The sequence below is a fragment of the Macrotis lagotis genome, chromosome 4, assembly GCF_037893015.1.
Source record: "Macrotis lagotis isolate mMagLag1 chromosome 4, bilby.v1.9.chrom.fasta, whole genome shotgun sequence".
In the NCBI taxonomy this organism is placed as follows: Eukaryota; Metazoa; Chordata; class Mammalia; order Peramelemorphia; family Peramelidae; genus Macrotis; species Macrotis lagotis.
The window spans coordinates 168,623,102-168,637,780 of record NC_133661.1 but is presented as its reverse complement, the minus strand read 5'-3'; the positions used below and the strand labels follow the sequence as shown (position 1 = coordinate 168,637,780).

The 14,679-nt window shown below is 33.6% G+C and overlaps 1 long non-coding RNA gene across 1 annotated transcript; it reads right to left on the bottom strand.

The window, feature by feature from the left end:
* Nucleotides 1-1,492: 1,492 nt before the first annotated feature.
* Nucleotides 1,493-13,783, bottom strand: LOC141520077 (uncharacterized). Its single transcript, XR_012477537.1, has 3 exons — nt 13,696-13,783; nt 3,996-4,043; nt 1,493-1,982 (listed from the first exon to the last, which is right to left on the bottom strand). It is a non-coding gene; the product is annotated as an uncharacterized LOC141520077 (long non-coding RNA).
* Between the last annotated feature and the right edge of the window lie 896 nt (nt 13,784-14,679).

Below are 14,679 nucleotides of genomic sequence, written 5' to 3'. Positions count from 1 at the left end.
TATCCAAACCACCAACTAGCCACCCTAACTGAAATAAACTTTACTACCAGTTATACTAGAAAAATCCAGTGAGTCAAAGAAATAGTTTTTGGTAGTTTGCATCTGTATTTCTTCTCCTAGAACCATCAGAGATCTTTTACTTGAAGTTACAGTTATGAAATTTTAAAATGATATATCCCAGATAGTTAAAGTTGAAACATCTCATAGTCTTTGTCTTAGGGAATATTTCTATTTACATGTGATTTGCTCTGAATAAATCCAGAATGATTTCTTAAATAGGCTCTTTGGGTAAAATAATCAAATTCTTTTATTTCTTTACAGCTTCTGATATTATGTACTACTTTATTACTCATAGTTACATAATTTTGAAAACTGAAGTTATTTTGTAGTTTCTGCTGCTCTTGAATTGTCTGTGACCTTAAATTAAATGATGGTAACCCTGTTCTTTATCCTTTTTACTGATATTATAGAATTTACAACATATTCTCCATAAAGACTATTTTTTTCATTATTTTTTATCCCATCATTTTAAAAGTATAGTTTAGTTTGAACTTCAATTCATCATATATTCACTGTGTTTCTATTAGGTGAAAGTCTTTGTGATAAACTTCGAGCATACAAAGATAAGAAGAAGACCCCTGCCTTTAGGGAACTTGCATTATTCTTGGATGTTCATTCCAGGATATCATTTCGTTTTGGTTTGTTATTTCTCAGAGTTCATCTGTTGATTTCCTCTTTGGATTTTCTTACTAGAGTTTATTCTCATTTAAATCTTTAACTTTATCACTTATCTGTTTAAGGAATCCTGGTATATTTCTCACTCCTAGACAGACAGAGACAGAGAGAGAGAGAGAGAGAGAGAGAGAGAGAGAGAGAGAGAGAGAGAGAGAGAGAGAGAGGCAAAGACAGAAAGACAGCTAGACAGAGACAGACAGAAGATATTTGTTGTTGATGTTGTTCAGTCATTTCAATCATATCCACCTTTTCATGAGATCACTTGGGGTTTTCTTGGCAAAAAAACTGGAGTGGTTTGCTATATCAATTTACAGATGAGGAAACTGATGCAGAGTTAAGAAATCTGGCAAGAGTCACACACAAGTAATAAGTGTCTGAGACTAGATTTGACTTAAAACCCAACTCACTATACAATGCACCACCTAGCTCTCCTGATATACTATATGTGTACTATATGTTTATGTGTGTACATATGTATGTGTGTATATACTTGAATATATTTTATAACATCAGAGTTTTTAAGTATTCTCATTTTATTTTGTAGTTAGGATCCTAGATCTTTGACTTCATTGATATAGGAAACTTCTGGTTCCCTGTGGGGTGAGGAAAAGAAATCCCCCTTATTAATGCAGATTGACACTTTCTCTGCAACATTTAGCCTTAAAGAGTTCTCTAGAACAAAGAGAAATTCATTGACTTGCCAGGTAGGTTTGTGTAAGAGACAGAACTTGAACCCTAGGCCTTTTATCCAGTATACAGTACTTTTTGTGACCATTTTTTGCAGCCAATCTAAAATATTTTACCAGTTTTTCTTTCTTCTTAGCAATTTTTCTTTTTAGCATTTCTGTTATTTTGATGAAGATTTAAGGATACCTTAAGTGCAACCTGTCACTGATAACTTCACAAAAGTCTTATAGTTGGTTGTATACATACCTTAACTAAGCTCTATAAAATAAAGACTGATCTTGTACTATATCACAGTATCTAGCCCAAAGATAATACATCTTCTTTGACAATTTTCCATGAACTTAGTACATAATAATTGAGAACAGCAGGGAAGTATAATAGAAAGATTATAAGACTGGGGAGAAGAATGGGCTTTAATGCTCCGCTGTCATCCTTGGGCTCAATAACCAAGGTAGCCTGTTTCTCAACCTGTTTCTTCATCTGTAAAATGGACTTGTAGTAATCTTTTCACACGGTTGTGACAATTAAATGAGATAGTGGGTGTAATAGTCTTCATAAACCTAAAAGTGATAGATAAATGACAGAACTATTAAAAGCCACAATAGAGTTCATTTATCTGAAGCTTTCATCCTGATGTATCTCTTAAAATAAAGTCCAGACTATATCATCTTCTATCTCAACCAATTTTCCAAGCCTTGTCTCTCACTATTACCTTCTATATCTTTCAGCCAAACTGGACTACTCACACTCCTTAAGCCATATTTTCAGGTTTTTTTTTTAGTTTTTTTTTTGCAAGGAAAATGGGGTTAAGTGGCTTGCCCAAGGCCACACAGCTAGGTAATTATTAAGTGTCTGAGACCGGATTTGAAGCCAGGTACTCCTGACTCCAGGGCCGGTGCTTTATCCACTGCGCCACCTAGCCACCCCCTTAAGCCATATTTTCCATGGTCTGATTCTGTTTTACACTTTACCTGAAATGGTCAATTCTTACCTGGGAGGGAAACCCCTCCATAGATTTAGAAGGGTGGGGAATAAATTGGAGAGGAAAAGATTATTCAGTCCTAGTGTGAGTCCAATGGGTCTCAGGGTATAGATATTAAAAAAAAAAAGGTTGACAATGGACCATTTAGTCCTGATAGTCCCTGGTACTACTGTCAGCAAATACCCATTCTAGCAAGTTCACAGGTTCAGCTCTTGTAGAGTAGACATAATTTATTTCTACTGCCGTCCTAATTAGCTGCTCAATGCATCTTTTATTAATCGCTTTTCCCATCTTTTCACTATAAAATCCTTTTCTCTAATAGCCTTTCCTGCCCATCCCCTATTCCAATTCATCTAGGTGAAGGTGCTAGAAGATGAGAATGAAAGAGGTAGACCAATGAGGTAGTTAGGATGATACATTTGAGGTATGGTGCAGCCTCATGTTCTTTTTCTCTACTGGGGTCAGATTTACAGAATGCTAAGATTTCATAGCTCCTTTGAGACTTACAGTGGTCAGTGTATAGTAAAGTAATTCTCTAGGGATAAAATTGGCCCTAGATCAAGAATCTGAAAGCCAAATAAATATTTCCTTTAATATCATGGATAGAGGAAGTAAGGTACCAACATTTGTTCTCAAAGGTGTGGCAGAAGACTTTTGGAGACTTATGAATTTAATACTATTATGAGATATTAAACTATTAAAATATTTTCATAATTATGCTAATAAGTTTTAACTTCAAACTGTTAAATTTCAACAGGGTTATGACAAAAGCTGGGTAGGGGGGAGGAGGCGTTCTCAAAAATTGTAATCCTCACCAAGAACTTTCCAGTAGCAGTGGAATCATAGCTCTAAATCTTATCCTTATTCCTTGTTCAATGGGGGCTTTTTAACCCCTTAGGATACAGTATGAAAGGTAAAGAACATAATCAGAATCAGGTGCCAACCAGCTTGAAGTCCGACCTCTGAAGCTTAAAAGCTATATGGGCAAAATCACTTAACCTCTTTGAGCCACATCTTCCTCATCTGTCAGTATCTGACAATAATGTAAGAAAAACATACATGTGTGTATACATGTGTGCAAAATACACATATTGTGTATATATAGGCATATAGTGTGTATATAATACTTAACAATAATATGTAACTAATAATAGCTATATATATAAATATAGCTAACATTTATGTAATACCTTGAAGTTTATAAACTGTATAATATGATCATATATATGTCCATTCATTTGCTTATATGTAGTATATAATATATGTATTATATACATACCTACATTCATGACCATATAAAAATATTTTGTAAACTCTAAAGTAAATAAATATTAGCTATTAGTATTATAATATTTCAATTCAACATTTTTTTTTAAAAACCACTATAAGCAAGATACTATGCTAGGTGCTGGAACAGAATTAAAATAATTCCTGCCCTCAGGTATTCTATTGGGAAGTAAGGAATACATATTGGTGAACATTTTGATTAAGATCAATACAGGCAGAAAAAGAAGTCATAATGATATCAGGTTTTACCTTGATGCTACCTGGGTAAAAAGAGAAAAATGGAGGACAGTGAAAAGTAGCATACCATTGATTAAAATTCTGTAGAGTTTGTCAGCCAGAAAGATTCTCAAGACTAGAAGAAAAAAAACAAGGATAAAATATCAACTTTCATAAATATTAATTTTATAGAGTTATGGTAGGGAATGAATCCTAGATGTTACCTATTCCAATCTCCTATTCAATATATAAACCATCTACCTACACAAAAGAGGTGTGATGGTATTATGGAAAGAATGTTGAGTGCAAAGTCAGAAGACATGAATTTTATTCCCAATTCTGCCCATATGTGACTTTGGACAAGTAACTTCCCTCTCTCTGGCTCTCAATTTTCTCATCCATAAAATGAGAGCATTGGAATATATTATTTTTAAAACCCCTTTTAGCTCTAAATTGATTATTCTTTATAGTAGTCATTCAACTTTCCATACTTATGATGGAAACTCACTACTTAATATTGCTTTTTCTAGTAATCCTGATGGTAAAATTGTAATTGAACTAATGTCTACCTCCCTATTATTTTCAATCCTTCAGTAAAATGTCTTCTTTCCATGGCCAATTAAAGTAAACTAAACCCCTCTTCTATTTTATAACCCTTCAAATATTGAAGGATGACAATTCTGGGAAATCCCCATCCCTAAGTCTTCTTTTTGCCAATTCAAACATATCAAGATTCTTTAAACAACCATCATATGACATGCTTTCAAGTCCTCTCTATAGAACCAAAAGGAACAATTCAAAAGTGGGAGTGGGATGAGAACAGAAATGATAACAGCTTCCACAAGATACTATTAGCCTAAAGCTTTCCTTTCAAATCTCCCCTTGACTGTTACCATCTGGATAATCTCTCTCTCGCTCTCTCTCTCTCTCTCTCTCTCTCTCTCTCACCTTTAACCCAATTTTTCCTATATTTCTTCCAGATTTTTAAAATAGTAACTGGCTTATAAAAACATGTCCAATGACACTCTCATTGTTTCTAAAACCACAATTCACATTATTCTATAATGAAATCACAATATGATGTTAAAATGTTACTGTTTCCTAAACAAGTGCCCATTTCTTGGTGATTTTCTCTTGTACTGCCTACTAAACAGGTATAGACTTTTCATTTCAGATTCAAATTCAATTTTTCTTAAAAAAGATAAAATTCAACTTTTCTTAATTATATATATTACATCAAGGGATCTTATCCTCTCCCTTAATATTATAAGAGAAGTATGCATTCTGTAAAAATGGTCAAGTATGGTCAGAAATTTCCAGGCTCTTCAGATTTCCTCCACAAACAAATAGAAAATGGCCAAGAAATGAATGCAGAGCAGCAAGAATAAAAGGGTAAAGCAGTTTTCATCCTAAGACATCTTGAGAGGACCTCAGAGAAGACTCCAAGACCTGAGGTTTGGTCTTAGTGAGGTCCTCTCCACTGAATCAACAAGCAATAGGTTCCAAGGGAAGAAAACTAAGTCTCAAAAAATTTCATTTCAATTTTCAAGAGTTCACAGCCTTAAGAAATTTCACCTTAGGAACTTTCACCTCACAAACTTCCATCTAAGGAACAGCAGGTGTTGAGTGAGAGAAAATTGGTGGACCCCCTGCTGATTTTGAAAGCCAGTCTAGAGGTACTGACTGGATGGGATCCCTGGTTGTGGCTGTGGGCAAGGTGGCACAAGCATAAACTCAGTGAGTGCAGTACAGTACTGGAGAGAACAAGAACATTTTCAAGCCAGTATGGCTGTGACAAAGGGAAGGAAAAGAGGTGTCCCTGGACACAATTCAGAAAACAAGAATAAGAACTTGAGGCCTCAGGAAAAATTACTTACAACTCAGGATTAAATGTTGATAATAATAATAATAATAATCAGTTAAAAATAACACAAAACAAATTAAAAATACAAAAGGTGTAAGCAAAGGAAAAAATTATTAATAGCTGGTTCTGAGTTCATATTCAAAGGAAGATAATGTGGTTAAATAAAAACCATTTGTTCACTAAAGAGTAACATCAATTGGTTACAATTCATAAAGAAATCTTAGAAAAACTAAAAAGCTAATTCTTAAAGTAGAGAGAACTAGAAAAATTAGGAAAAAATAAAAGCAATTCAAGAAAATTATGAAAATAAAAGCAATCAATCAGAAAAAGAGAAACAAAATCTTAAAATAACTCCTTGAAAACCATAATTGAGCAAATCGAATTGGTTACCAAGATATAATAAAACTGGAAAAATAGGAGAGAATCTGAAACATCTTATTCAAAAAACAACTGATTTGGAGAACAAATCAAAGAGATACAGGATAAAAATTGTTGGACAACTTGAAAGTTATACTTTTTTAAAAAAGAATCCAGATAAAATGGTAAAAGGGCAAAGTGACAAATGTAGGACAGTATATGGAAAAATTGACAAACTAATAAATTGCTGGCAGAATTGTGAAATGATCCAACCATTTTGGAAAACAAACTGGAATTATACCCAAAACTTAATTAAACTGCCCATTCCTTTTGACCCTGTGATACCACTATTTGGTCTGATCCAAAACTGATTAAACAACAGCAACAACAACAAAACCTCCATGTTCTTTTTCTATATGTTTATGACACCTCTCTCTTTGTGGTGGAAATTGCAGGAGTGCTCATCAACTGAAAAATGACTGAACAAATTGTGGCATATGATTGTGACGAAATACTAGTGTGCTATACTAAATGATTAGCTCAAAGACTTTAGAAAAACATGTAAAGACTTTCACGAATAATAAAGAACAAAATTAGCAAAACCAAGAAAACACTGTTTGCAATAACAGCAGTATTGTTTTAAGAATGACTTTGAGAGAGCAATAAAATTGATCATACCCTTTGACCCAGCGATATCCACTACTAGACCTATATTCAGAAGAAATCATAAAAAAATGGAAAAAGTCCCATATGTTCCAAAATATCCATAGCAACTCTTTTCTGTAGTGGCAAAGAATTGGAAATTGAGGGGATGCCCATCAATTGAGGAATAGCTGAACACATTATAGTAGTTGGAATACTATTGTTCTATAAGAAAACAATCTCATGGAATGACTAACAGGAACTGATTCTGAGCAAAGGGAACAGAACCAAGAGAACATTGTACACGTTAACAACAATATTATGAATTGATGGAAGCAACTCCTTTCAGCAGTTCAGAGACCTAGTACAACTCTAGGAGACCACGGACAATGCTATCTCCATCCAGAGGAAGAAAAACAAAACAAAACAAACAAGCTAAAGTATCCTTCAGAATCTAAATTAACACTACATTCATTTTTTTAAATGTCCCATGTATTTCTTTCCTATCTTATTGCTTTTTTTCTTTTCCCTTAATCCTAATTCTTTATACTGAAAATGACTAACCTGTAAATATGTTTAGCACAAAGGTATATGTACAATATTCACCTGACTGTTTGCTACTGAGAGGAAAGGGTGGGAAGAGAAGGTGGAAGGAAATTATGTAACTTAAAATATGCATATGCATGTGGATCAATATTGAAAAACTATCATAACATATAATTAGAAAAGAAAATATCGATTAAAAAAAGAACGACTTTGAGCAAATAAGTTATTTTGTCTATTATAAATACCCAAACTAACTGTAGAGGACATATAGAGAAAAATGCTATCTTCATCCAGAGAAAGAACTGACAAATAAAAGTATATTTAGAATAATTTAACAAATAATTACTGATGACCTCTGTGAGTTTTTATCTTCAAAAAAATCATTAAATTAAACATTAACCTTCAGAGTTTGCCTTTAAATAAGGGATAAATGTTAGTCTTTAAAAGTTTGATTTAAAAGAAGAAACAGAATTAGGTTAACATACATGTTTATTAATATGTTTCTAAGTTTGCAGATATGCATTGTATATAGAAGTTCAGCTAGAAAACTGGATCGCCAAAATTAAGAGGGATTCTTATACAATTTCATTATCAGGAGGGATCTAGAAATCTACTTCTGGATTTGTCCATATATGGACTGGCCCTTACCTCAAGATGGGACAGAGGACAACTCAGAATGGGTTGGGGGAACTCAATATCACCTATTCCATTAACAGGAGTACCTTATCAGTTATTCTAAAGACCTTCACAAAGCAATGTGAATCTTCTTCCCTCCAGGATGTTGGCACTATTCAGTGATTTCTGATAATAGGGAGATTCATATTTGTTATTAAAGGTCAACAATAGCTATTTATTAATGGTAGCCATCCCTAGGGTAAAGTAGAGGGAGGGAAGAAAAAAAAAGAAAAAGAAATTTACTTTATAATTTTGTTATATATTTAAAAGGGATAGCAAGTTGTGCATAGTAGATTTGCAGTTTTATGCAAAATCATCTTTTAAATACATTATGTTATAGAATGCTTGTTTTATTGTATAACTTAAAAAATAAAAATTTAAAAATTATGGAAAAATATTTCAAGAGATACCTTGTCAGATCTCTATATCCTTATATTTTACCATCAAGTTCTCTTCCTTCTATTTTCCTGGGATATTCTTAAGTCAACTCTGCCTTTATTCTTCTCAGGGTACCCATTCCTGAGGCTCTGGACTTCCCCTGCTCAGATAACTTCTTTCCCCTTCCTTTTCTCAACTCGGTTTTATATATTTTTCTCCCCAGATAGAATGTAATGTACTAGAAAGCAAAGACTGTCTTTATGCTGAAATTCATATTCCTCATATAGTATCTTACATGGAAATGCTTAATAAATGCTTATAGATTTATTAAATCATTGCAGTAGGCCAAATTTACTCAAAGGGGAAGCTGAATCAGTTATCCTAAGGAACTATGCTCCTACTTATATAAAGAAAGAAAAAGTTTTCTTAAAATACCTTTCTCACAATCTAAATGCTACAACTTACCCCTTAGCTGCATCCCTCTTCTATTTGAACTTTGCTCGTGACATTCTCATTTTTATTAAAAAAAAATAAGCAATATAATATAATGCTTTCTATATTGTTTTTCTGTCATTGTGAGTCCTTAATTCTTTATCTAGTAATCTTATTTTATTCACTATATTACAAAAAGGTACAAAAGGATGTGGCCAAAATGTAAAGAAGCATATTAAAAAAGCAAGTGAAAATATAAAAGCTATCTTTCAGATCAATATTTAGTGGGAGAAGTCTTAACCAAACAAGGGATAATCATTTTAAAATAAAGTAGGCAATTTCAATTACATTAAATTTAAAAGCTTTTCCATGAACAAAATCAATGCAGTTAAAATGAGAACCAGTCAAGTGGATATATGAAATATATTTATTGTGTTTGATATCATACATATAGATAGATACCTATTTCTATATCTATCTATACATACATACATATATGTGTGTGTATGTGAGCATGTGTGTGTATGTGGGTACACATTTCAGTTTCATAATGTCATGCTGACATGGATTCTGGATGGAATCCAAATGGAATCATGAAAGAATAATGCCCTCACATGTTCCCATTCACCAGTTCCCATGCTTTTTTTGATGCTGTTTTTGCAAGGCAATGGGGTTAAGTGACTTGCCCAAGGTCACTGCTCAATTATTAAGCCTGACTCCAGGGCCAGTGCTTTATCTACTTTGCCACCTAGCTGCCCCTCTCGCATGTTTTTTAACATGACATTTACCACAATTTTCATCAGGTACTTTCAATGAGGATCAAAATGGCATCAAGATCAAGTACCACATTGATAGCATACTATTTAACTTGAAGAAACTATAAACCAAGACCAAAGTGAAAGGAGAGTTGTTGAGCAACTTTTTATTCACAGATGACTGTGAAGTCAAAGGAAGCCTCCGAGTCTGAGATAGAATATGGATCAATTCTCTGCTTCTTATGCTAATCTTGACCGGAAAATTAACACCAAGAAAACAGAGGTCCTCCAACAGGTAGCACTGCACTTTCCACAAATGTAACCACTGGTCTCGGTAAATGGAGAAATTTTGAATGCAGTGGATTAAATTCACTTATCTCGGCAATACACTTTCCAGGAATGTTCACATATACATATTTTCAATGCTAACTCAGAATTGGGAGGCTTTGAAAGAAAGTGGGGAAAAGATGAGGCATAGGCTGCATCCCAAACTAAGGGTCTACAGAGCTGTTGTGCTGACTTAACTGTTGTATTACTGTGAAACCTGAATAGTGTACCAGTACCATGCCAGCAAAATGAGCTGTTTTCATTTGAATTGTCTTAAAAAGATTCTAAAGATTATCTGAAATAAGGTACTGTACACTAAGGTCCTCTCTCAAGCTGAATTGCCAAGCATTCAAACTCTACTACAGAGAATGCACATCCACAGCTCAAATGTCAAATGTGTATTTACTTTAAAGACAATTTTAAGAGGAATTACACAAGGCCATTACTCACATGAGGATCAGAAGAAGAGATACAAGAACATTACAAAGTCTTCTGAAGAACTTTACTATTGACTATGAGATATGGAAGTTTCTAACATGGAACCACCAGCATAAGCAAAGCAGAATTGTAGTAGCATAAAGGAAACATGATCTGCAAAAAATCCATAGACATCTCCACCCCAAATATTCTAACAGACTATTTGTGCTCAACCTTTGATAGAGCTTTCTGAACTCATATTGGATTGATCAGCCACAATCAAACACTCTGTACCCTGACCTCAATATCATGATGCAATTGGTCCTCTTCAGAAATGAAGGATAAACAACATATTTATATATATATATACACACATATATGTATATATATTACATATTATATAGACATATATAAACAGAGGTGTATATATGCATATATATTCATGCATATGCATACACACACACATATATATACACATACATATACACACTATTGACAAGAATATATGAGAACAGGATAAGTGGTCACAGTACATGAGCAACTTCCTAGAAAAATTCAAACTGTGCCCTATTAAAAAAAATAGCTCCAAATCTCTAAGATAAATGAACATTGAAACAACTTTAAGATTTTACCTCATATATATAAATTATTAATATAGATAAAAGAGTCAGTCTTAGAGGAGCTATAGGATGACAATCAAACTAATATACTCTTAAATTAATCATGCTTTTGTTTTCAGTGTAACCAAAACTGAGCAAATATCTCCCAAAAGATCAAAGACAGAAAGAAAAGTATTAAAATATTCTTAACAAAACTTTTTCTAGTATGAGAATTCTGAAAACAAACAAATTGGAAAAAAAGCTGAACAATCATGGTATATGGATTTAATAGAATTGAGCAGTGAGATGATGAATACGAGGAATTAAGAGACATATGATCCAATTTGGATGACCTGAAATGGATCAAATAAGCAAAAGAGGAGAATGAGATCACACAGTATATACAATAATGTAAATGAAAACAGCATAAGAGGTAACTGAATTAAAATTAATTGCAGTAATCAGTCATGGTCGCATAGAACAGATGAGGGAACACTCTTACCTCATCTTAGAAGGAAAGTGTATCACATATATTGTCAGAAATGGTTGATTTGTCAGATGGTTTTGCTTGCCTGAGTTTCTTTGTTAGGAGGAAGGATTCATGGGGGGAAAGAATGTGCATTGGCAAATAATTGTAGTCTAAAAAACAAGCCGCATCATTGCAACTTTAACTTAAAAAACAAAGAAAGTAACTGTGGGAAAACATAATGCCTTGTACTTAGTGAATTTCAAATAAATTCTTGTTAAATTTAAAAGCATTAGAAAATTTTAAAAATTAATACATATTAGCAGTCTCTAGAATAGTGCACATGTGGGTTCAGATAGAAAATACTAAACATCTTTATACGTATTTTTATTAAAAGAAAGAAAGCTTTACTGTTGGACAGACACAACATATATGGCATGTAATATCCTCATATATACCTTATTGATGCACTTATAGAGCTATATAATACCAAGAAGTCTGTGATTTTGCCCTCACTCCTTAATTCACTTTCAGCATTTTGTGACTTACTACAATTTATGTATATCTAGAAATATGATTTTATGTACTATAGTACATATAATCTAAATGTTTTATTTAATCTAGATTTAACAAAAAAAAACTAACCCATTAACCTTCATGAAGTGAATTAATTGCTTTAAAAGATTTCTATAGGGGGCGGCTAGGTGGTGCAGTGGATAAGTACTGGGCCTGGAGTCAGGAGTACATGAGTTCAAATCCGGCCTCAGACACTTAATAATTACCTAGCTGTGTGGCCTTGGGCAAGCCCCTTAACCCCATTTGCCTTGAAAAATCCTAAAAAAAAAAGATTTCTATAAAGAAACTGTGGATTGAAGAGAATAATTATTCTTCAGTTATATTATTGATGAAGTACAGGAAAGTATGTCACAGGTCTTCCCAAAAGAATTCAGGTACAGATTATCTCCAAATTCAAGAAAAGGCCTTTTTTTTCTAATGGGGGTGATGTTCCCCATGAACTAGTCTACAAGGAAGCTAGCATCTCAGATAAGAAGGGGGTAAGGACAAAGATGAGGTGATCAGGGACATGCAGATAAGAGGTGGTAGCTCAGAGACAACCTGTGCAGAAAGAAATTACTATCTTGTTGATGGTGGAGGATGAGCTTAGTAGAAAGTCATTATCTTGTTGATGGGAGGGGGGGGGTTATCTTGTTTCATGGGAGTCTGGGTAGATACTGAATTCTTGCCAAATGACAAGATCCTTCCCTGAGGTCCAGTCATCTGATCATATGAGATAAAAACAATGATAATCTAATTAGATGTGACAACAATTCACCAAAAGCAATAAAAATAATCAAAGGAATTTTAAACATAGACTTATTTATTAATGAATGAACCATATTTTAAATAGTAGTTTGATATTAGCTAATAATAATAATAATACCACTCAGTGATCATAATTTAAAAACTAAACTTTTGGGCTAGGTGGCACAATGAATAGAGCACCAGGCCTGGAGACAGGAGTACCTGAGTTCAAATTTGGTTTCAGACACTTAATAATTACCTAGCTGTGTGGCCTCAGGCAAGCCAATTAACTCCATTGCCTTGAAAAAAAAAACCAAACTAAAAACTTAACTTTTAAATGCTCATATCTCTTTAAATACAAATAAATTATATCTTATACTTTAGAATTGGGAAAGACAAACTTGCAATCTGTTAGAAAACAGAGAATTTCAGTGAGTTTTCAATGCACTAGCTAAAAATATAAAAATATAAGACCTTCTAATTAGTTTATAGGAACATCTCATTGACATCAGAAAGGATGGTAATTTCCTAGCTGAATTTCAACAAAAACCTTTGCATAAATGGTGGACCACTGTTCTAGGCAATATTAATAGACATTGTGTTTGATGGGTTTTAGCAGTGAGCTAATAGAAGTATGGGATTTAGATCACATGGACAATAGTGGTTATTCTGTAGCAGCGAGTGAGAGAAGACTTAGAAGAATGGAATAGAGTATAAATCTAACTCAATTAAGAGCAAACTCTTGGAGTTTGTAAACCATGAAAAGTTCAAATTACATTCCATGATTTATGATGCTTATGGCCTGCCAGAAAGCACTCCTTGAGTCCTTCATTTAATGTCCATTGATTTTCCCCCCATTTTTTAGGGAGAGGATAAAGAATGGTAAGCTGGCATTGTTCAAGTGTTAAAGCTATTGCTAATTATATCATAGATGGGTACCTCAGAATTCAAAGAGGGAAGGTGGGGAGGAAAGACAAAACTGATGATTAGACCATCAAGAGACTGGTTAGGATATCCCCAGTACTCACATTATGTCGCCAGATGTCACAAGTTCCTGCTTGCCTGGCATTGGTGGTACCTGTGGTGCCTCACTGATACGAATAAAAGAGAAGCAATTTTGCCTGTACGATGGGAAATGAAGGTCTATTGGTAAAGTTTCTGTTTGCACTGGATGAGGAAAGGTGATAAAAAGAGAGAATAATCACAATGGTGAAGTCCAAGATCCACTGAAATCTTAAAAGTGAAGAATTTATAACCAATTCCTACTAATATACATATATATATATATGTATGTGTGTATATATATATATATTATATATATATATATATATATATATGAAATAAAAAGGATTGGTGCTTTACAGGCATTGAAGGTACACCATGAGACCTTGCTGATATGGGGTGGGGGGAGTAGGAAATGAAACCAATTCAAGGCCAAGAGACTCCTACACCAGCCAGACCATCTCCAATAGTCCCATTTCCTATTAATGAGTCCATGAGGTAGAATGATTCTCATAAAGGCAAAGGAGAAGGATACCTTTCACAGCATACCCCTCACTATAATAGTCATAACTGTGCAATTCATGACTCCAATCATTTTGTTGGATAGTGTAGTCTTCTTCTTTACTAAAGAACTACTAGTAGTAGGAACATGGAAAAGACATTCTATTATTCCAGGCTTCCTTCAAGCATCAGGACTTCTCCCAAGAATGAACTCTGGAAGATGAATTAAAAATGTGAAATTCCCTGGAAAATTGAGAAATATCATTTTAAAATCAGAGAAAGCAAAATGCTTGAGGATTCCCAGCCAGTGGATGTGTGTGACATGACAAAGGATTTCATTGTCACAGATAGTATAATTTATGCTAAGTAGTTGTAAAATCTGTCTAGAACTCCATTTAACTTGCCAGTTTTTAAAAAGTAGGTCGAACCTTCAAGAGAAAAATCATCAATCCAATTCACTCATCCAGAGAGAGTTCATTAGTTCTTTGAAACACATGGATAAAATATAT